Consider the following 17,642-nt stretch of genomic DNA (forward strand, 5'->3'; position numbering starts at 1 on the left):
TGATGTTTCTCCTACTACTCATTGTGATGATGATAATTGCTATACTATTGGTGCTATCCATACTATTAATGATGAGAGTGAGTATGCTTATGATATGAAAAGGCCCAAGCTTGGGGAAGCTATGTTTGATGAGTATGATATATTTGAGAATATATTTGCTGAAATTAATGTTTGTCCCAAGCTTGGGGATGCTACGTTTAATGAAGATGATATTTTTAGTCTCCCAAGTTTTGATATGCAAAGTTGTTATGATGATAGCATTCCTCTTACCTATGATGATTATATTGATGAAAGTGGGTTCGGAAGAGTGTCAAATTTAGGAAGTAGTTATCCCACTATTTTGTAGGATGTTCAATCTTATTGTGATGAATACTAAAGTGGATTTGTAAGAGTGTCAACTATATTTAGTGATTCCACTATCTTGGGAGAGGTTTCAATCGATTATGATGAGAACGAAGTTGTTGTTTATGATGATTATTGTGATGAAACTTATGCTATAAAAAGTAGTGATGATTATATTTATAAAAAATTTCATTATTATGATTACCCTTTTTCTGAAAATTACTCTTTTAATGTGGAAACAATTTTTAGTGTTCAAGTCTCTTATGATACTCCCACTATTCCGAATGAGAAGAATTTTGCTTATGTGGAGAGTAGTAATTTTTCTATGCTTGTAGATCATGAAAAGAATGCTTTAGGTGATGGTTATATTGTTGAATTCATTCATGATGCTAATGAAAATTATTACGAGAGAGGAACATATCCTTGTAGGAATTGCAATAATATCAAGTTTCCTCTCTATGTGCTTAAAGTTTTAAAGCTATGCTTGTTTTACCTTCCTATGCTAATTGATTATTGTTCCCATAAGTTGTTTTCTCACAAAATCCCTATGCATAGGAAGTGGGTTAGACTTAAATGTGCTAGTCATATGCTTCATGATGCTCTCTTTAGGTTTCAATTCTTATCTTTTATGTGAGTATCATTGCCATCATCATGCCTAGCTAGAAAGGCATTAAAGAAAAGCGCTTGTTGGGAGACAACCCAATATTTACCCTTACTGTTTTTGTGTGTTCACATGATTATGCTACTGTAGTAATCATGTTTTATAGCTTTTGTTTCAATAAAGTGCCTAGTAGAGCCTTTGGGAAGGCTTGGGTGAAGTCTATATGATGTTGCTGTAAAAAACAGAAACTTTGCGCTCACGAGAATAGATGCCATTTTTTACTGGAGAGTGATTTTAGGTTGATTCTTTTTGAAGATCATTAATAGAAAAATTACTCAGGTCCAACAATTTATTTCATAATTTTTGATATTCCATAAGTATACGTTTGATACAGATTACTACAGACTGTTCTGTTTTTGACAGATTCTGTTTTCATTGTGTTGTTTGCTTATTTAGATGAATCTATGGCTAGTATGTAAGGGTATGAACCATAGAAAAGTTGGAATACAATAGGTTTAACACCAATATGAATAAATAATGAGTTTATTACAGTACCTAAGTGGTGGTTTGTTTTCTTGTACTAACGGAGCTTACGAGTTTTGTTTTGAGTTTTGTGTGGTTGAAGTTTTCAAGTTTTGGGTAAAGATTCGATGGACTATGGAATAAGGAGTGGCAAGAGCCTAATCTTGGGGATGCCCAAGGCACCCCATGGTAATATTAAAGGACAACCAAGAGCATAATCTTGGGGATGCCCCGGAAGGCATCCCCTCTTTCGTCTTCGTTCATCGGTAACTTTACTTGGAGCTATATTTTTATTCGCCACATGATATGTGTTTTGCTTGGAGCGTCATTTTATTTTGCTAGTATTTGCTTGCTGTTATTTAGAATAATGTTTTGCATCTATATTTTCAATAAAAATGTCAAGGATAGCCTTTACCATGCTTATTTTGCTAGTATACATGTTGCTGTTTGAAAACAGAAAGTTTACCGCTGTTGCAAAAATTCCCTAGAAAAGTCAGAGAGTGATATAATGTTGATTCATTTTGCATAATGAGATCTGATAAATCTTATACAGCGTAGTATTTTTCTTATAATTTTTGGAGTTAGGGAAGTATGATGAATCTTGCATTGTTTACAGACTGTACTGTTTTGGCAGATTGCTGTTATGGTTGCATTGTTTGCATATGTTTGCTTGTTTACTGATTATATTTGAGGATAGGAGTATTAAATATGCAGAGACATTTAGTATTCAATGTTGAATAATAATGTTAGTAATTTGTTACAGTAGAAAATGATAAGGTTTTGCATTGTTTTATACTAACCTATCTCACGAGTTCTTGTTGAGTTTGTTGTGGATGAAGCTTTTGATAAAAAAGAAGAGAAACCGTGATATAAAAGGAGTTAAGGAGAAACAAAAGCTAAAGCTTGGGGATGCCCAAGGAACCCCAAGATAATATTTCAAGAAGTCTCAAGCATCTAAGCTTGGGGATGCCCCAGTAGGCACCCCACCTTTCTTCTTCAACAACTATTGGTTAGTATCGGTTGAACCTAAGTTTTTGCTTCTTCACATGAGTTGTGCTATCCTTGAAATGTCATTTTGTTTTGCTTTGCTTTCTGTATGAATAAAACACCAAGATCTGAAATTCTTAAATGAGAGAAAATCTACACATAGTTACATAATTATTTAACTACTCATTGATCTTCACTTATATCTTGTTGGAGTAGTTTGTCATTTACTCGTGTGCTTCACTTATATCCTATGAGTAAATGGTTGAAAGAGTTGAATGTCATAAATCTGAAATTATATATGCCTCATTTGCTTATCCCATGGGGAGAAATGACTTCACATCTAAGAAGTAGCGGTTGTAAATTTATTGACGGTTAGCAAGCATTGTATTGGTCATTTGAACAATTCATGAAAGAATATTGAAGGAAGAGAGATTTCACATATAAATATATTATCATAGACATCTTTTATAATTGTGAGCACTCATTAAGTATGAAATGCTAAAGAGTTGATGTTGGACAAGGAAGACAACATAATGGGTTATGTTTTCTCACATCTCAGTTAAAGTACATTGTCATGGATCATTCAAACATGTTGAGCTTGCCTTTCTCCCTTTGCTAGCCTAAATATTTGTACTAAGCGGGAATACTGCTTGTGCATCCAAATTCCTTGAACCAAGTTTTTGCCATGAGTGTCCACCATACCTACCTATATGTGGTATTTACCTGCCGTTCCAAGTAAATTTGCATGTGTCAAACTCTAAACCTTCAAATTATAATCTGTTTTCTATGCCCGAATTGGTCATGTAGCAACTAGGGGCTGTCAGTGTCTTCCATGCTAGGTGGGTTATTCTCAAGAGGAGTGGACTCCGCTCCTCATTCACGAGAATGGGCAGTAACCGGGATGCCCAGTCCCATGATCAAAAAGATCAAAATCAAATCAAAATAATTGCAAACAAAACTCCCCCAGGTTTGATGTTAGTTGGAGGCACCCGTTGTTTCGGGCAAGCCATGGATTGATGATTGTTGGTGGAGGGGGAGTAAAAACTTTTACCATTATGTTTGGGAACCGCCTATAATGTATGTAGTATGGAAGATATTGGGAACTCTTGGTTGTTTGTTGACAATGAGATCATACCTCTCAAAATTATTTATCTCTATTTCAAAATCGAGCTCTGGCACCTCTGCAAATCACTGCTTCCCTCTGCGAAGGTCCTATATTTTACTTTATGTCTTTTACTTTATGCAAGAGTCAAGGTGATCTTCACCTTTCCCTTTTTCATGTTATCCTTTGGCAAGCACTTTGTGTTGGGGTGGTCCTGATATATATATATATATATATATATATATATATATATATATATATATATATATATATATATATATATATCCAATTGGATGTACGTTAGCATGAACTATTATTATTGACATCACTCAAAGGTGAATACGTTTGGAGGCAACATTATAAGCCCCTATCTTTCTCTGTGTCTGATTAAAACTTCATAACCACAAGTATTGCGTGAGTCTTAGCAATTGTAGAAGACTATATGACAGTTGAGTATGTGAAGTTTGCTAAATCAAAGCTCTGACATAGACCCTTCCTGAAAATAGGATGAATTGCAATTGTTTGATGACTAAGAATGAAGTTTGCTAGTTTTCAAGAAAGTTTATAGTCTATGCTTTAACATGTGAATTGCTTGTTACTAGTTCGTGAAAAGTTTTATGAGATGAACTACTGTATGACATATAAACATGCTATAAAAGGTGATTGAAATTATCATTGATCAAACTTGTGCACCTCTAGCATTAACACTTCATAAATTCTTTCTTTTATCATTTACCTACTCGGGGACGAGCAGGAATTAAGCTTGGGGATGCTGATACATCTCCAACGTATCTATAATTGATGAAGCATTCATGCTATTTTATTATCTGTTTTGAATTATTATGGGCTTTATTATACACGTTTATATTACTTTTGGGACTAACCTATTAACCGGAGGCCCAGCCCATATTCCTGTTTTATTGCATGTTTCAGTATTTCGAAGAAAAGGAATATCAAACGGAGTCCAAACGGAATGAAACCTTCGGCAGCGTGATTTTTGGAAAGATTATGATCCAGGGAACTTGGAGTGCAAGCCAGGGGATCATCGAGGAGGCCATGATATAGGGGCGTGCCCACCCCCTGGGCACGGCCTACCCTCTCGTGGGCCCCTCGAGGCTCCCTCGACCGACTTCTTTCGCCTATATAAGCCTACGTACCCTGAAAACATCGAATATCAAGATAGATCGGGAGTTCCGCTGCCGCAAGCCTCTGTAGCCACCATAAACCTCTCGGGAGCCCTTCCCAGCACCCTGCCGGAGGGGGGATCCTTCACCGGCGGCCATCTTCATCATCCTGGCGCTCTCCATGACGAGGAGGGGGTAGTTCACCCTCGAGGCTGAGGGTATGTACCAGTAGCTATGTGTTTGATCTCTCTCTCTCTCTCTCGTGTTCTCTCTCGTGTTCCCTCTATGGCACGATCTTGATGTATCCTGAGCTTTGCTATTATAGTTGGATCTTATGATGTTTCTCCCCCTCTACTCTCTTGTGATGGATTGAGTTTTCCCCTTCGAAGTTATCTTATCGGATTAAGTCTTTAATGATTTGAGAACACTTGATGTATGTCTTGACGTGCTTATCTGTGGTGACAATGGGATATCATGTGCCACTCTATGTATGTTTTGGTGACCAACTTGTGGGTTCCGCCCATGAACCTATGCATAGGGGTTGGCACAGGTTTCCGTCTTGACTCTCTGGTAGAAACTTTAGGGCACTCTTTGAAGTACTTTGTGTTGGTTGAATAGATGAATCTGAGATTGTGTGATGCATATCGTATAATCATGCCCACGGATACTTGAGGTGACAATGGAGTATCTAGGTGACATTAGGGTTTTGGTTGATTTGTGTCTTAAGGTGTTATTCTAGTATGAACTCTATGATAGATTGAGTGGAAAGAATAGCTTCATGTTATTTTACTACGAACTCTTGAACAGATAGAACAGAAAGGATAACTTTGAGGTGGTTTCGTACCCTACCATTATCTCTTCGTTTGTTCTCCGCTATTAGTGGCTTTGGAGTGACTCTTTGTTGCATGTTGAGGGATTGTTATATGATCTATCTATGTTATTATTATTGAGAGAACTTGCACTAGTGAAAGTATGAACCTTAGGCCTTGTTTCCTAACATTGCAATACCGTTTACGCTCACTTTTATCGCTTTCTACCTTGCTTTTTTATAATTTCAATTACAAATACCTTTATCTACCATCCATATTGCACTTGTATCACCATCTCTTCGCCGAACTAGTGCACCTATACAATTTACCATTGTATTGGGTGTTTTGGGGACACAAGAGACTCTTTGTTATTTGGTTGCAGGGTTGCTTGAGAGAGACCATCTTCATCCTACGCCTCCTACGGATTGATAAACCTTAGGTCATCCACTTGAGGGAAATTTGCTACTGTCCTACAAACATGTGCACTTGCAGGTCCAACAACGTCTACAAGAAGAAGGTTGTGTAGTAGACATCAATCCACGGTGTTTCCTACCGGCAGGGCGCGATATCATCGATGCAGGCCCTCATCGCCTACCTCACATGTTCTACACTCCAGCAAGAACCCCACCTTGTCGCCATGAATCGTACATCGTGGGGATTGTAGAGCCGATCCCGCAGCTGGAGGAGGTGCCTCTCCTTCGTCAACAAGTTCATGATTTCATCCTTGACGAGCTCCAATTTCCGGTACTATCTACTCAAACTTGGTTTCTAGGAGTTGGTCTCTATCAGATGCAAGATCCTATAGTGTGTAGTGCATTAGTCAATCATCCGCCATGGTCGTTAGGTTTGAATCAACATGGGAAAGAGATTTTTGTGAGATTCATCAATCATGATGATGGTGAAGGGTACAGAGCTCTCCAAGATTATCGAACGGGCTGGCTCATGTTCATTGGAGTACCACTAGGGTGAGTGTTAGCAATCATAGAAGACTATATGATGGTTGAGTATGTGGACTTACTAAAAGGCTCCGATGTGTGACCCTTCCCTGAAAAGATGATGAATTGTAGTAGCAAAGTTGACTGAGAACATAGTTTGTTAGTTTTCAATGGAGTTTATGCTTTATACTTCGATGTTGTGATGAATTGTTACTTATTCATGAGAAGTTACATGATAGAAGTTTTATGATAAAAATTCTATGACAAAGTTTCATGTTAAGTTTGTTGTTGTTATAATAATATACATGATGCTTCTATGTTCGTATTTTGTTTTTACTGACACCTCTCTCTCTCTCTCTCTCTCTCTCTCTCTCTCTAAGCATGCATGTGGTCACGTTTTCCGATTTCGGTTTTCACTTGAGGACAAGCGAGGTCTAAGCTTGGGGGAGTTGATACGTCCATTTTGCATCATGTTTTCCTACTGTTATTTATAATGTTTTATGCATAATAATGCGTTTTGGAGTAATTCTCATGCCTTTTCTCTCATAATATGCAAGGTTCAAACAAAGAGGGAGAATACCGGCAGCTGGAATTTTGGACCTGGAAAGGCTAAGTCAGGCCACCTATTCTGCACAACTCCAAATGAGCTGAAACTTCACGATGATTTTTTATGGAATAAGTAAGAATTATTGCAGCAAATAACCACCAGAGGGAGCCCATCAGGTGGGCACAATCCACCTGGGTGTGCCAGGCCCCGCAGGCGCACCCTGGTGGGTTGTGCCCTCCTCGACCCACCTCCAGTGCCCATCTTCTAGGATATAAGTCATTTTGACCTAGAAAAAAAATCAAAGGACTTTCGGGACAAAGCGCCGCCGTCTCGAGGCGGAACTTGGACAGGAGCACTTTTGGCCTCTGGTGGAGCGATTCTGCTGGTGGAACTTCCCTCCCGGAGGGGAAAATCATCGTCATTATCATCACCAACAACTCTCCCATCTTGGGGAGGGCAATCTACATCAACATTTTCAATAGCACCATCTCCTCTCAAACCCTAGTTCATCTCTTGCGTTAAATATTTGTACAAAAACTATAGATTGGTGCTTGTGGGTGACTAGTAGTCTTGATTACATCCGGTAGTTCATTACTATATGGTTTATTTGGTGGAAGATTATATGTTTAGATCCATTATGCTATTTAATACCCCTCAGATCATGAGCATGATTATCATTTGTGAGTAGTTACTGTTGTTCTTGGGGTCACCGGAGAAATCTTGTTGCAAGTAATCATGTGAACTTGATATGTGTTCGATATTTTGATGGTATGTATGTTGTGATTCCCTTCCTGGTGTCATGTGAACGTCGACTACATGACACTTCACCATACTTGGCCCTAAGGGACTGCATTGTGGAGTAGTTATTAGATGATGGGTTGCGAGAGTGACAGAAGCGTAAACCCTAGTTTATGCGTTATCCTGTAAGGGGCTGATTTGGATCCAAAAGTTTAATGCTATGGTTAGAATTTATTCTTAATACTTTTATCATAGTTGCTGATGCTTGCGAGGGGGTTAATCATAAGTAGGAAGTTTGTTCAAGTAAGAACAACACCTAAGCATCGATCCACCCACATATCAAATTAACAAAGTAGTGAACACAAATCAAACCAACATGATGAAAGTGACTAGATGAGATTCCTGTGTACCCTCAAGAACACTTTGCTTATCATAAGAGACTATTTTGGTATGTCCTTTGCCTCAGAAGGATTGGGCTACCTTGCTGCACTTTTGTTACCTTTACCATTACTTGCTCGTTACAAATTACCTTACTATCAAACTACTCAGTACTTATAATTTCAGTGCTTGCACACATTACCTTGCTGAAAACCGCTTGCCATTTCCTTCTGCTCCTCGTTGGGTTTGACACTCTTACTTATCGAAAGGACTATGATTGATCCACTATACTTGTGGGTCATCACCAACCGGGACTAAAGGGTGGGGGCCTTTAGTTCCAATTTCGTTGTCCTCGTTGGTGACCCGAGACTAAAGGTCGTTGCCAACCGGGACTAAAGCCCCGTTTTCCACTAGTGTTTTTCACCTCAAACTCGCACCAGATGGTGCGCTCTCTCTCTGCTGCTAATGACTGCCCGATGACTATCTCTTGACACACTTTGTGGGGGAGGACAACCAAGATGTACTTGGCATAGCGGGCATTACAGGCCTCCATAGGAGTGAGGCAGCGGGGAACCGACCGTGGCAGAGCATCAGTGTTGCATTGGGTAAACTTTGGAATGTTGTTGGGGACTAGCGGCCTACCCGCTGACAGGTGGGGTATCCATGCTAGGGATACAACTAGTGTATTCTCCAATCCAGTGACCAAATTGTGCTTTGAGCTCAACTTTATTAACCTCTTCCTATATTCGGAAAAGTTTGTTAGAATGCTCCTTTAATTTATTTTTTTGTACGCGGATTGTGTAAAATAAAACAAATTGGAAAAATGTGAACTAAGGGGTGTCAAACCCGCGACCTACATATTAGCAGTGCAGCAGGAAATCCACTTTGCTAGTAGTAGAATTCGAAAGAGTGATACTGCAAAACATTAACTCTATTATGTTAAAATATTAAATTCAAAGTTCATTTGAAAATTTCTAGTAGCATTTAGGCGGTATTCCCCGTTAATCGCAATTCTCGCCCACCCACGGTACAATATTGGGATTCTGGAGCCAAAACCTTGATCCTAGTATCGGTGGACCTGGATCGACGATCCACTAACAAGGATGACGTAGGTATATCCTAAAGAGTGTGGTAACTGCACATGAAACTGTGCATGTTGTACACTCCTTTGGGCTATAGGGAATAGTTTTTTAAAGATTATGAGAAGCCCTATGTTGGCTTGTAGAGGTTTTGGTCCTAAGTGGCTAGCTGAGATAAGAATCTTAACCCAAAGTGGCTCTATGTGAGTCAAATTAAATGGAGAGAAAAGTGATCTTTCTTTACTTATTGGAAAATGTCTAAGACAGGGTTATCCCCTATCCCCTCTTCTATTTAATCTAGTATTAGATATCTTCCCTAGGATGCTATTTCAAGGCTCTCAAGCTGGTCAGATTAGGGGGTTATGCCCTCAGTTGGTTAGTGGTGGGATCATGTGATTACAATATGTTGATGATACTCTACTCTTCTCAGGAAAAGTTAGTAGAGTGACTCTTAACCTAAAATGGATTTTGACTTGCTTTGAACAAGTATCTGGAATGGGAATTAATTGCCGTAAAGTTCTTTAGTGCCAATTAATATGGAAGCTAGTGAATTAGATGGTTTTATAGATATTTTCCAATGGTGAATTCCCTATCAAGTATTTAGGTATTCCTCTTCATTTTGATAAACTCGGCAGAGAGGATTACAATCTTTATTGATAAGATCCCTGGCCAGAATAGCTGGTTGGAGGGGCAAGCTTCTATCTTATTTGGGGCACATTACTTTAGTTAGATCTTGTTTAGCTAGCATTCCTTTATATCTATTAGGTTCCCTAAATGGTTTATCAATTTTATTAACTCTCACGTGGCCAATTCCCTGTGGAGTGATAGCGAAGGAGCCCATAAGATTCATTTGGCCAACTGGCCTTCCATCTATATGAGGAAGGAATTTGGTGGTATGGGTGTGCTTAACTTATATCACATTAACATCTTCCTGATAGGGGCTTGGGTCAAGAGGTGTTTTGCAGGGGAAGGATCATTGTGGAGGACAGTAGTACTAGATATCAAGTATAATACGAGAAATCCTAATATATTGTGCTACCATGATAATCACCCCTCTCAGTTTTGGAAAAGCTTTCAGTGGGACTTACAAGTTGTCAGAGTATGGGTATAAATGGTGTGTTGGTAATTGGTAATTTGATTAGATTTTGGGAATATATTTATCTGGCATGGTAATGCCCCCTAGCTACTCAGTTTTGGGACCTATATTATTCGGTCAATGAAAAAAATAAGACTATAGTTGACCTTTGGGATGCTAATGAGCTTAAATGTACCTTTAGGAGGATTTTTCAGATGAACTACTGGTCCAATGGCTGGGTTTTGTTAATATCTTTAGACTCACATCCTTTAATCAAGATGAGGATTCTTTTATTTGGCGGTATAAATCCAAGGGGATTTATACTTCTAATTATCTATATACTGTTGTCAACTTTAGAGAGGTCCAACATTTGTACTTGCTGGCAGTGTGGAGTATCAGAGTCCCCCCCCCCCCCCCGCGCCAAGGTCTTTGGTTTTTTGTGTTTTTTCACAAAATAAAATCATGAACTGTGATAACCGCGGAAAAGAGGGTTTTCTAAGCCTTTAGGCCCTATATGAGACAGAGGAATCGAAAACATTGGTTTAGAACAAAATAGAGTAAATGGAAAGGAAGAGAGATGCAAAACATGGGAAGTGAAAACATTGCAAGAAACCACACAATTGGTGTTCTAGACGTAGGAGAAGGAATCCCACGAATTCAGCTGATGTGGGTCCCAAGTTGTTTGCTTGTTTGTGTATTTGGGCCTCAATTGAAGGAAATATGCCCTAGAGGCAATAATAAAGTTATTATTTATTTCCTTATTTCATGATAAATGTTTATTATTCATGCTAGAATTGTATTAACCGGAAACATAATACATGTATGAATACATAGACAAACATAATGTCACTAGTATGCCTCTACTTGGCTAGCTCGTTAATCAAAGATGGTTAGGTTTACTAACCATAGACATGAGTTGTTATTTGATTAACGGGATCACATCATTAGGAGAATAATGTGATTGACTTGACCAATTCCGTTAGCTTAGCACTTGATCGTTTAGTATGTTACTATTGCTTTCTTCATGACTTATACATGTTCCTATGACTATGAGATTATGCAACTCCCGTTTACCGGAGGAACATTTTGTGTGCTACCAAATGTCACAATGTAACTGGGTGATTATAAAGGAGCTCTACAGGTGTCTCCGAAGGTACATGTTGGGTTGGCGTATTTCGAGATTAGGATTTGTCACTCCGATTGTCGGAGAGGTATCTCTGGGCCCACTCGGTAATGCACATCACTATAAGCCTTGCAAGCATTGCAACTAATGAGTTAGTTGCGGGATGATGTATTATGCAATGAGTAAAGAGACTTGCCGGTAACGAGATTGAACTAGGTATTGAGATACCGACGACCGAATCTCGGGCAAGTAACATACCGATGACAAAGGGAACAACGTATGTTGTTATGCGGTTTGACCGATAAAGATCTTCGTAGAATATGTGGGAGCCAATACGAGCATCCAGGTTCCGCTATTGGTTATTGACCGGAAACGTGTTTCGGTCATGTCTACATTATTCTCGAACCCGTAGGGTCCGCACACTTAAAGTTAGATGATAGTTATATTATGAGTTTATATGTTTTGATGTACCGAAGGAGTTAAGAGTCCTGGATGAGATCAGGGACATGACGAGGAGTCTCAAAATGGCCGAGACGTAAAGATCGATATATTGGACGACTATATTCGGACTTCGGAAAGGTTCCGAGTGATTCGGGTATTTTTCGGAGTACCGGAGAGTTACAGGAATTCGTATTGGGCCTTAATGGGCCATACGGGAAAGGAGAGAAAGGCCCCAAAGGGTGGCCGCACCCCTCCCCATGGACTAGTCCGAATTGGACTAGGGAGGGGGGCGCCCCCTTCCTTCCTTCTCCTTCTCCCTTCCCTTTCTCCTACTCCAACGAGGAAGGAGGGGGGCGCGCCAAGAGTGGCTGGCCCCCTACCCCTCCTCCACTCCTTTATATACGGGGAGGGAGGCACCCCCTAGAGACACAACAATTGATCATTGATCTCTTAGCCGTGTGCGGTGCCCCCTCCATCATAATCCACCTCGATAATATCATAGCGGTGCTTAGGCGAAGCCCTGCGTCGGTAGAACATCAACATCGTCACCACGCCGTCGTGCTGACAGAACACTCCATCGACACTCGGCTGGATCAGAGTTCGAGGGACATCATCGAGCTGAACGTGTGCAAGAACTCGGAGGTGTCATGTGTTCGGTGCTTGATCGGTTGGGCCGTGAAGACGTACGACTACATCAACCACGTTGTGCTAATGCTTCCGCTTTCGGTCTACGAGGGTACGTGGACACACTCTCCCCTCTCATTGTTATGCATTACCATGATCTTGCGTGTGCGTAGGAAATTTGTTGAAATTACTATGTTCCCCAACAGTGGCATTCGAGCCTAGGTTTTATGCGTTGATGTTATATGCACGAGTAGAACACAAGTGAGTTGTGGGCGATACAAGTCATACTGCTTACCAGCATGTCATGCTTTGGTTCAGCGGTATTGTTGGATGAAGCGGCCCGGACCGACATTACGCGTACGCTTACGCGAGACTGGTTCTACCGACGTGCTTTGCACACAGGTGGCTGGCGGGTGTTAGTTTCTCCAACTTTAGTTGAACCGAGTGTGGCTACGCCCGGTCCTTGAGAAGGTTAAAACAGCACTAACTTGACGAATTATCGTTGTGGTTTTGATGCGTAGGTAAGAACGGTTCTTGCTCAGCCCGTAGCAGCCACGTAAAACTTGCAACAACAAAGTAGAGGACGTCTAACTTGTTTTTGCAGGGCATGTTGTGATGTGATATGGTCAAGACGTGATGAGATATAAGTTGTTGTATGAGATAATCATGTTTTGTTGAAGTTATCGGCAACTGGCAGAAGCCCTATGGTTGTCTCTTTATTGCATAAGATGCAAGCGCCAAATAATTGCTTTACTTTATCGCTATGCGATAGCAATAGTTGCAAGAGCAATAGTTGGCGAGACGAACATGTGACGACACATTGATATAGATCAAGATGATGGAGATCATGGTGTCATGCCGGTGACGATGGAGATCATGACGATGCTTTGTAGATAGAGATCAAAGGCACAAGATGATGATGGCCATATCATGTCAAATATTTTGATTGCATGTGATGTTTATCTTTTATACATCTTATTTTTGCTTAGTTCGATGGTAGCTTTATAAGATGATCTCCCACTAAATTTCAAGGTATAAGTGTTCTCCCTGAGTCTGCACCATTGCCAAAGTTCGTCGTGCCCAGACACCACGTGATGATCTTGTGTGATAAGCTCTACGTCCATCTACAACGGGTGCAAGCCAGTTTTGCACACGCAGAATACTCAGGTTAAACTTGATGAGCCTAGCATATGTAGATATGGCCTCGGAACACTGAGACCGAAAGGTCGAGAGTGAATCATATAGTAGATATGATCAACATAGTCATGTTCACCATTGAAAACTACTCCATTTCATGTGATGATCGGTTATGGTTTAGTTGATTTGGATCACGTGATCACTTAGATGATTAGAGGGATGTCTATCTAAGTGGGAGTTCTTAAGTAATATGATTAATTGAACTTTAATTTATCATGAACTTAGTCCTGGTAGTATTTTGCAAATTATGTTGTAGATCAATAGCTCGGATTGTTGCTTCCCTATGTTTTTGCTTCCCTATGTTTTTATATGTGTTCCTAGAGAAAACTAAGTTGAAAAATGTTGGTAGCAATGATGAGGACTTGGTCCATGATCTGAGGTTTATCCTCATTGCTGCACAGAAGAATTATGTCCTTGATGCACCGCTAGGTGACAGACCTATTGCAGGAGTAGATACAGACGTTATGAACGTTTGATAGCTCAATATGATGACTACTTGATAGTTTAGTGCACCATGATTAACGGCTTAGAATCGGGACTTCAAAGACGTTTTGAACGTCATGGACCATATGAGATGTTCCAGGAGTTCAAGTTAATATTTCAAGCAAATACCCGAGTTGAGAGATATGAAGTCTCCAACAAGTTCTATAGCTAAAAGATGGAGGAGAATTGCTCAACTAGTGAGCAAGTGCTTAGATTGTCTAAGTACTACAATCGCTTGAATCAAGTGGGAGTTAATCTTCCAGATAAGATAGTGATTGGAAGAGTTCTCTAGTCACCATCACCAAGTTACTGGAACTTCGTGATGAACTATAATGCAAGGGATAACGAAAATGATTCCGAGCTCTTCGTAATGCTGAAATCGACGAAGGTAGAAATCAAGAAAAGAGCATCAAGTGTTGATGATTGATAAGACCACTAGTTTCATGAAAAGGGCAAAGGAAAAGAAAGGGAACTTCAAGTATAATGGCAAGCAAGTTGTCACTCCCGTGAAGAAGCCCAAAGCTGGACCAAAGCCTGAAACTAAGTACTTCTACTGCAAAGGAAATGGTCACTGGAAGCGGAAATGCCCTGAATATTTGGTGGATAAGAAGGATGGCAAAGTAAACAAGGGTATATTTGATATACAGGTTATTGATGTGTACCTTACTAGTGTTTATAGTAGCCCCTAAGTATTTGATACTTGTTCGGTTGCTAAAGATTAGTAACTCGAAACAGGAATTACAGAATAAACAGAAACTAGTTGAGGGTGAAGTGATGATGTGTGTTGGAAGTGGTTCCAAGATTGATATGATCATCATCGCACACTCCCTATACTTTCGAGATTAGTGTTGAACCTAAATAAATGTTATTTGGCGTTTGTGTTGAGCATAAATATGATTTGACCATGTTTATTGCAAAATGGTTATTCATTTAAAGTCAGAGAATAATTGTTGTTCTGCTTATATGAATAAAACCTTCGATGGTCATACACCCAATGAAAATAGTTTGTTGGATCTCGATCGTAATGATACACATATTCATAATATTGATGCCAAAAGATGCAAAGTTGATAATGATAGTGCAACTTATTTGTGGCACTGTCGTTTGGGTCATATCGGTGTAAAGCGCATGAAGAAACTCCATAAAGATGGACTTTTGGAATCACTTGATTATGAATCATTTGATGCTTGTGAACCATGCCTTATGGGCAAGATGACTAAAACTCTGTTCACCGGAACAATGGAACGATCTAGTGACTTATTGGAAATAATACATACTGATGTATGCGGTCCAATGAGTATTGATGCTCGTGGCAGGTATCGTTATTTTTTGACCTTCACAAGATGATTTGAGCATATATGAGTATATCTACTTAATGAAACATAAGTCTAGAACATTTGAAAAGTTCAAAGAACTTCAGAGTGAAGTGAAGAATCATCGTAACAAGAAAATAAAGTTTCTATGATCTGACCGTGGAGGAGAATATTTGAGTTACGAGTTTGGCCTTCATATAAAACAATGTGGAATAGTTTCACAGTTCACACCACCTGGAACACCACAACGTTATGGTGTGTCCAAACGTCGTAACCGCACTTTATTGGATATTGTGCGACTTATGATATCTCTTATTGGTTTACCACTATCATTTGGGGTTATGCATTAGAGACAGTTGCATTCACTTTAAAAAGGGGGCACCATCAAAATTCGTTGCGACGACGCCTTATGAACTGTGGTTTGGCAAGAAACCAAAGTTGTCGTTTCTTAAAAGTTTGGGGCTGCGATGCTTAGGTGAAAAAGTTTCAACCTGATAAGCTCAAACCCAAATCGGAGAAGTGCGTCTTCATAGAATACCCAAAGGAAACTATTGGGTACACCTTCTATCACAGATCCGAAGGCAGGTCATTCATTGCTAAGAATGGATCCTTTCTAGAGAAGGAGTTTCTCTCGAAAGAAGTGAGTGGGAGAAAAGTATAACTTGGTAAGGTAATAGTACCTTCTCCTGAATTGGAAAATAGTTCATCACTAAAATCAGTTCAAGTGATTCCTACACCAATTAGTGAGGAAGCTAATGATGATGATCATGAAACTTCAGAACAAGTTACTACAGAACCTCGTAGGTCTTCCAGAGTACGGTCCGCACCAGAGTGGTACGGTAATCATGTTATGGAAGTCATGTTACTAGACCATGATGAACCTACGAACTATGAGGAAGCGATGATGAGCCCAGATTCCACGAAATGGCTTGAGGCCACGAAATCTTAGATGGGATCCATGTATGAGAACAAAGTGTGGACTTTGGTGGACTTGCCCGATGATTGGTAAGCCATATTAAATAAATGGATCTTCAAGAGGAAGACGGACACTGATATTAGTGTTACTATCTACAAAGCTCGACTTGTTGCGAAAGGTTTTCGACAAGTTCAAGATGTTGAATACGATGAGATTTTCTCACTTGTAACGATGCTTAAGTTTGTCCAAATCATGTTAGCAATTGCCACATTTTATGAAATCTGGCAAATGGATGTCAAAACTGCATTCCTTAAATGGATATTTCTTAAAGAAGTGTTGTATATGATACAAATAAGAGGTTTTGTCAATCCTAAAGGTGCTAACAAAATGTGCAAGCTCCAGCGATCCATCAATGGACTGGTGCAAGCATCTTGGAGTTGGAATATATGCTTTGATGAATTGATCAAAGCATATGGTTTTATACAGTCTTTTTGAAAGGCCTATATTTACAAGAAAGTGAGTGGGAGCACTACAGCCTTTCTGATAAGTATATGTGAATGACATATTGTTGATCAGAAATAATGTAGAATTTTCTAGAAAGCATAAAGGAGTATTTGAATAAGATTTTTTCAAAGCAAGACCTCAGCAAAGCTACTTACATATTGAGCATCAAGATCTATTGAGATAGATCAAGACGCTTGATAAGATTTTTAATTAGTACATACCTTGATAAGATTTTGAAGTAGTTCAAAATGGAAGAGTCATAGAAAGAGTTCTTGCCTGTGATGCAAAGGTATGAAGTTGAGTAAGGCTCAAAACCCGACCATGGCAGAAAATAGAAAGAGAATGAAAAGTTATTCCCTTTGCCTCAGTCATAGGTTCTATAAAGTATGCTATGCTGTGTACCAGACCTATTGTATACCTTGCTCTGAGTTTGGCAAAGGAATACAATTTTGATCTAATAGTACATCATTGGACATCGGTCAAGAATATCGTTAGTGAGGACTAAGGAGATGTTTCTCGATTATGAGGTGATAAAAGAGTCCATCGTAAAAGTTACATTGGTATAAACTTTTACACTGATCCAGATGACTCTAAGTCTCAATCTGGATACATATTGAAAGTGGGAGCAATTAGCTAGAGTAGCTCCGTGCAGAGCATTGAAAACATAGAATATTTGCAAAATACATATGGCTCTGTATGTGACAGACGCGTTGACTAAACTTCTCTCACGAGCAAAACATGATCATACCTTAGTACTCTTTGGGTGTTAATCACATAGCGATGTGAACTAGATTATTGACTC

Source organism: Triticum aestivum, chromosome 4B (genome assembly GCF_018294505.1).
Source record: "Triticum aestivum cultivar Chinese Spring chromosome 4B, IWGSC CS RefSeq v2.1, whole genome shotgun sequence".
NCBI lineage: Eukaryota > Viridiplantae > Streptophyta > Magnoliopsida > Poales > Poaceae > Triticum > Triticum aestivum.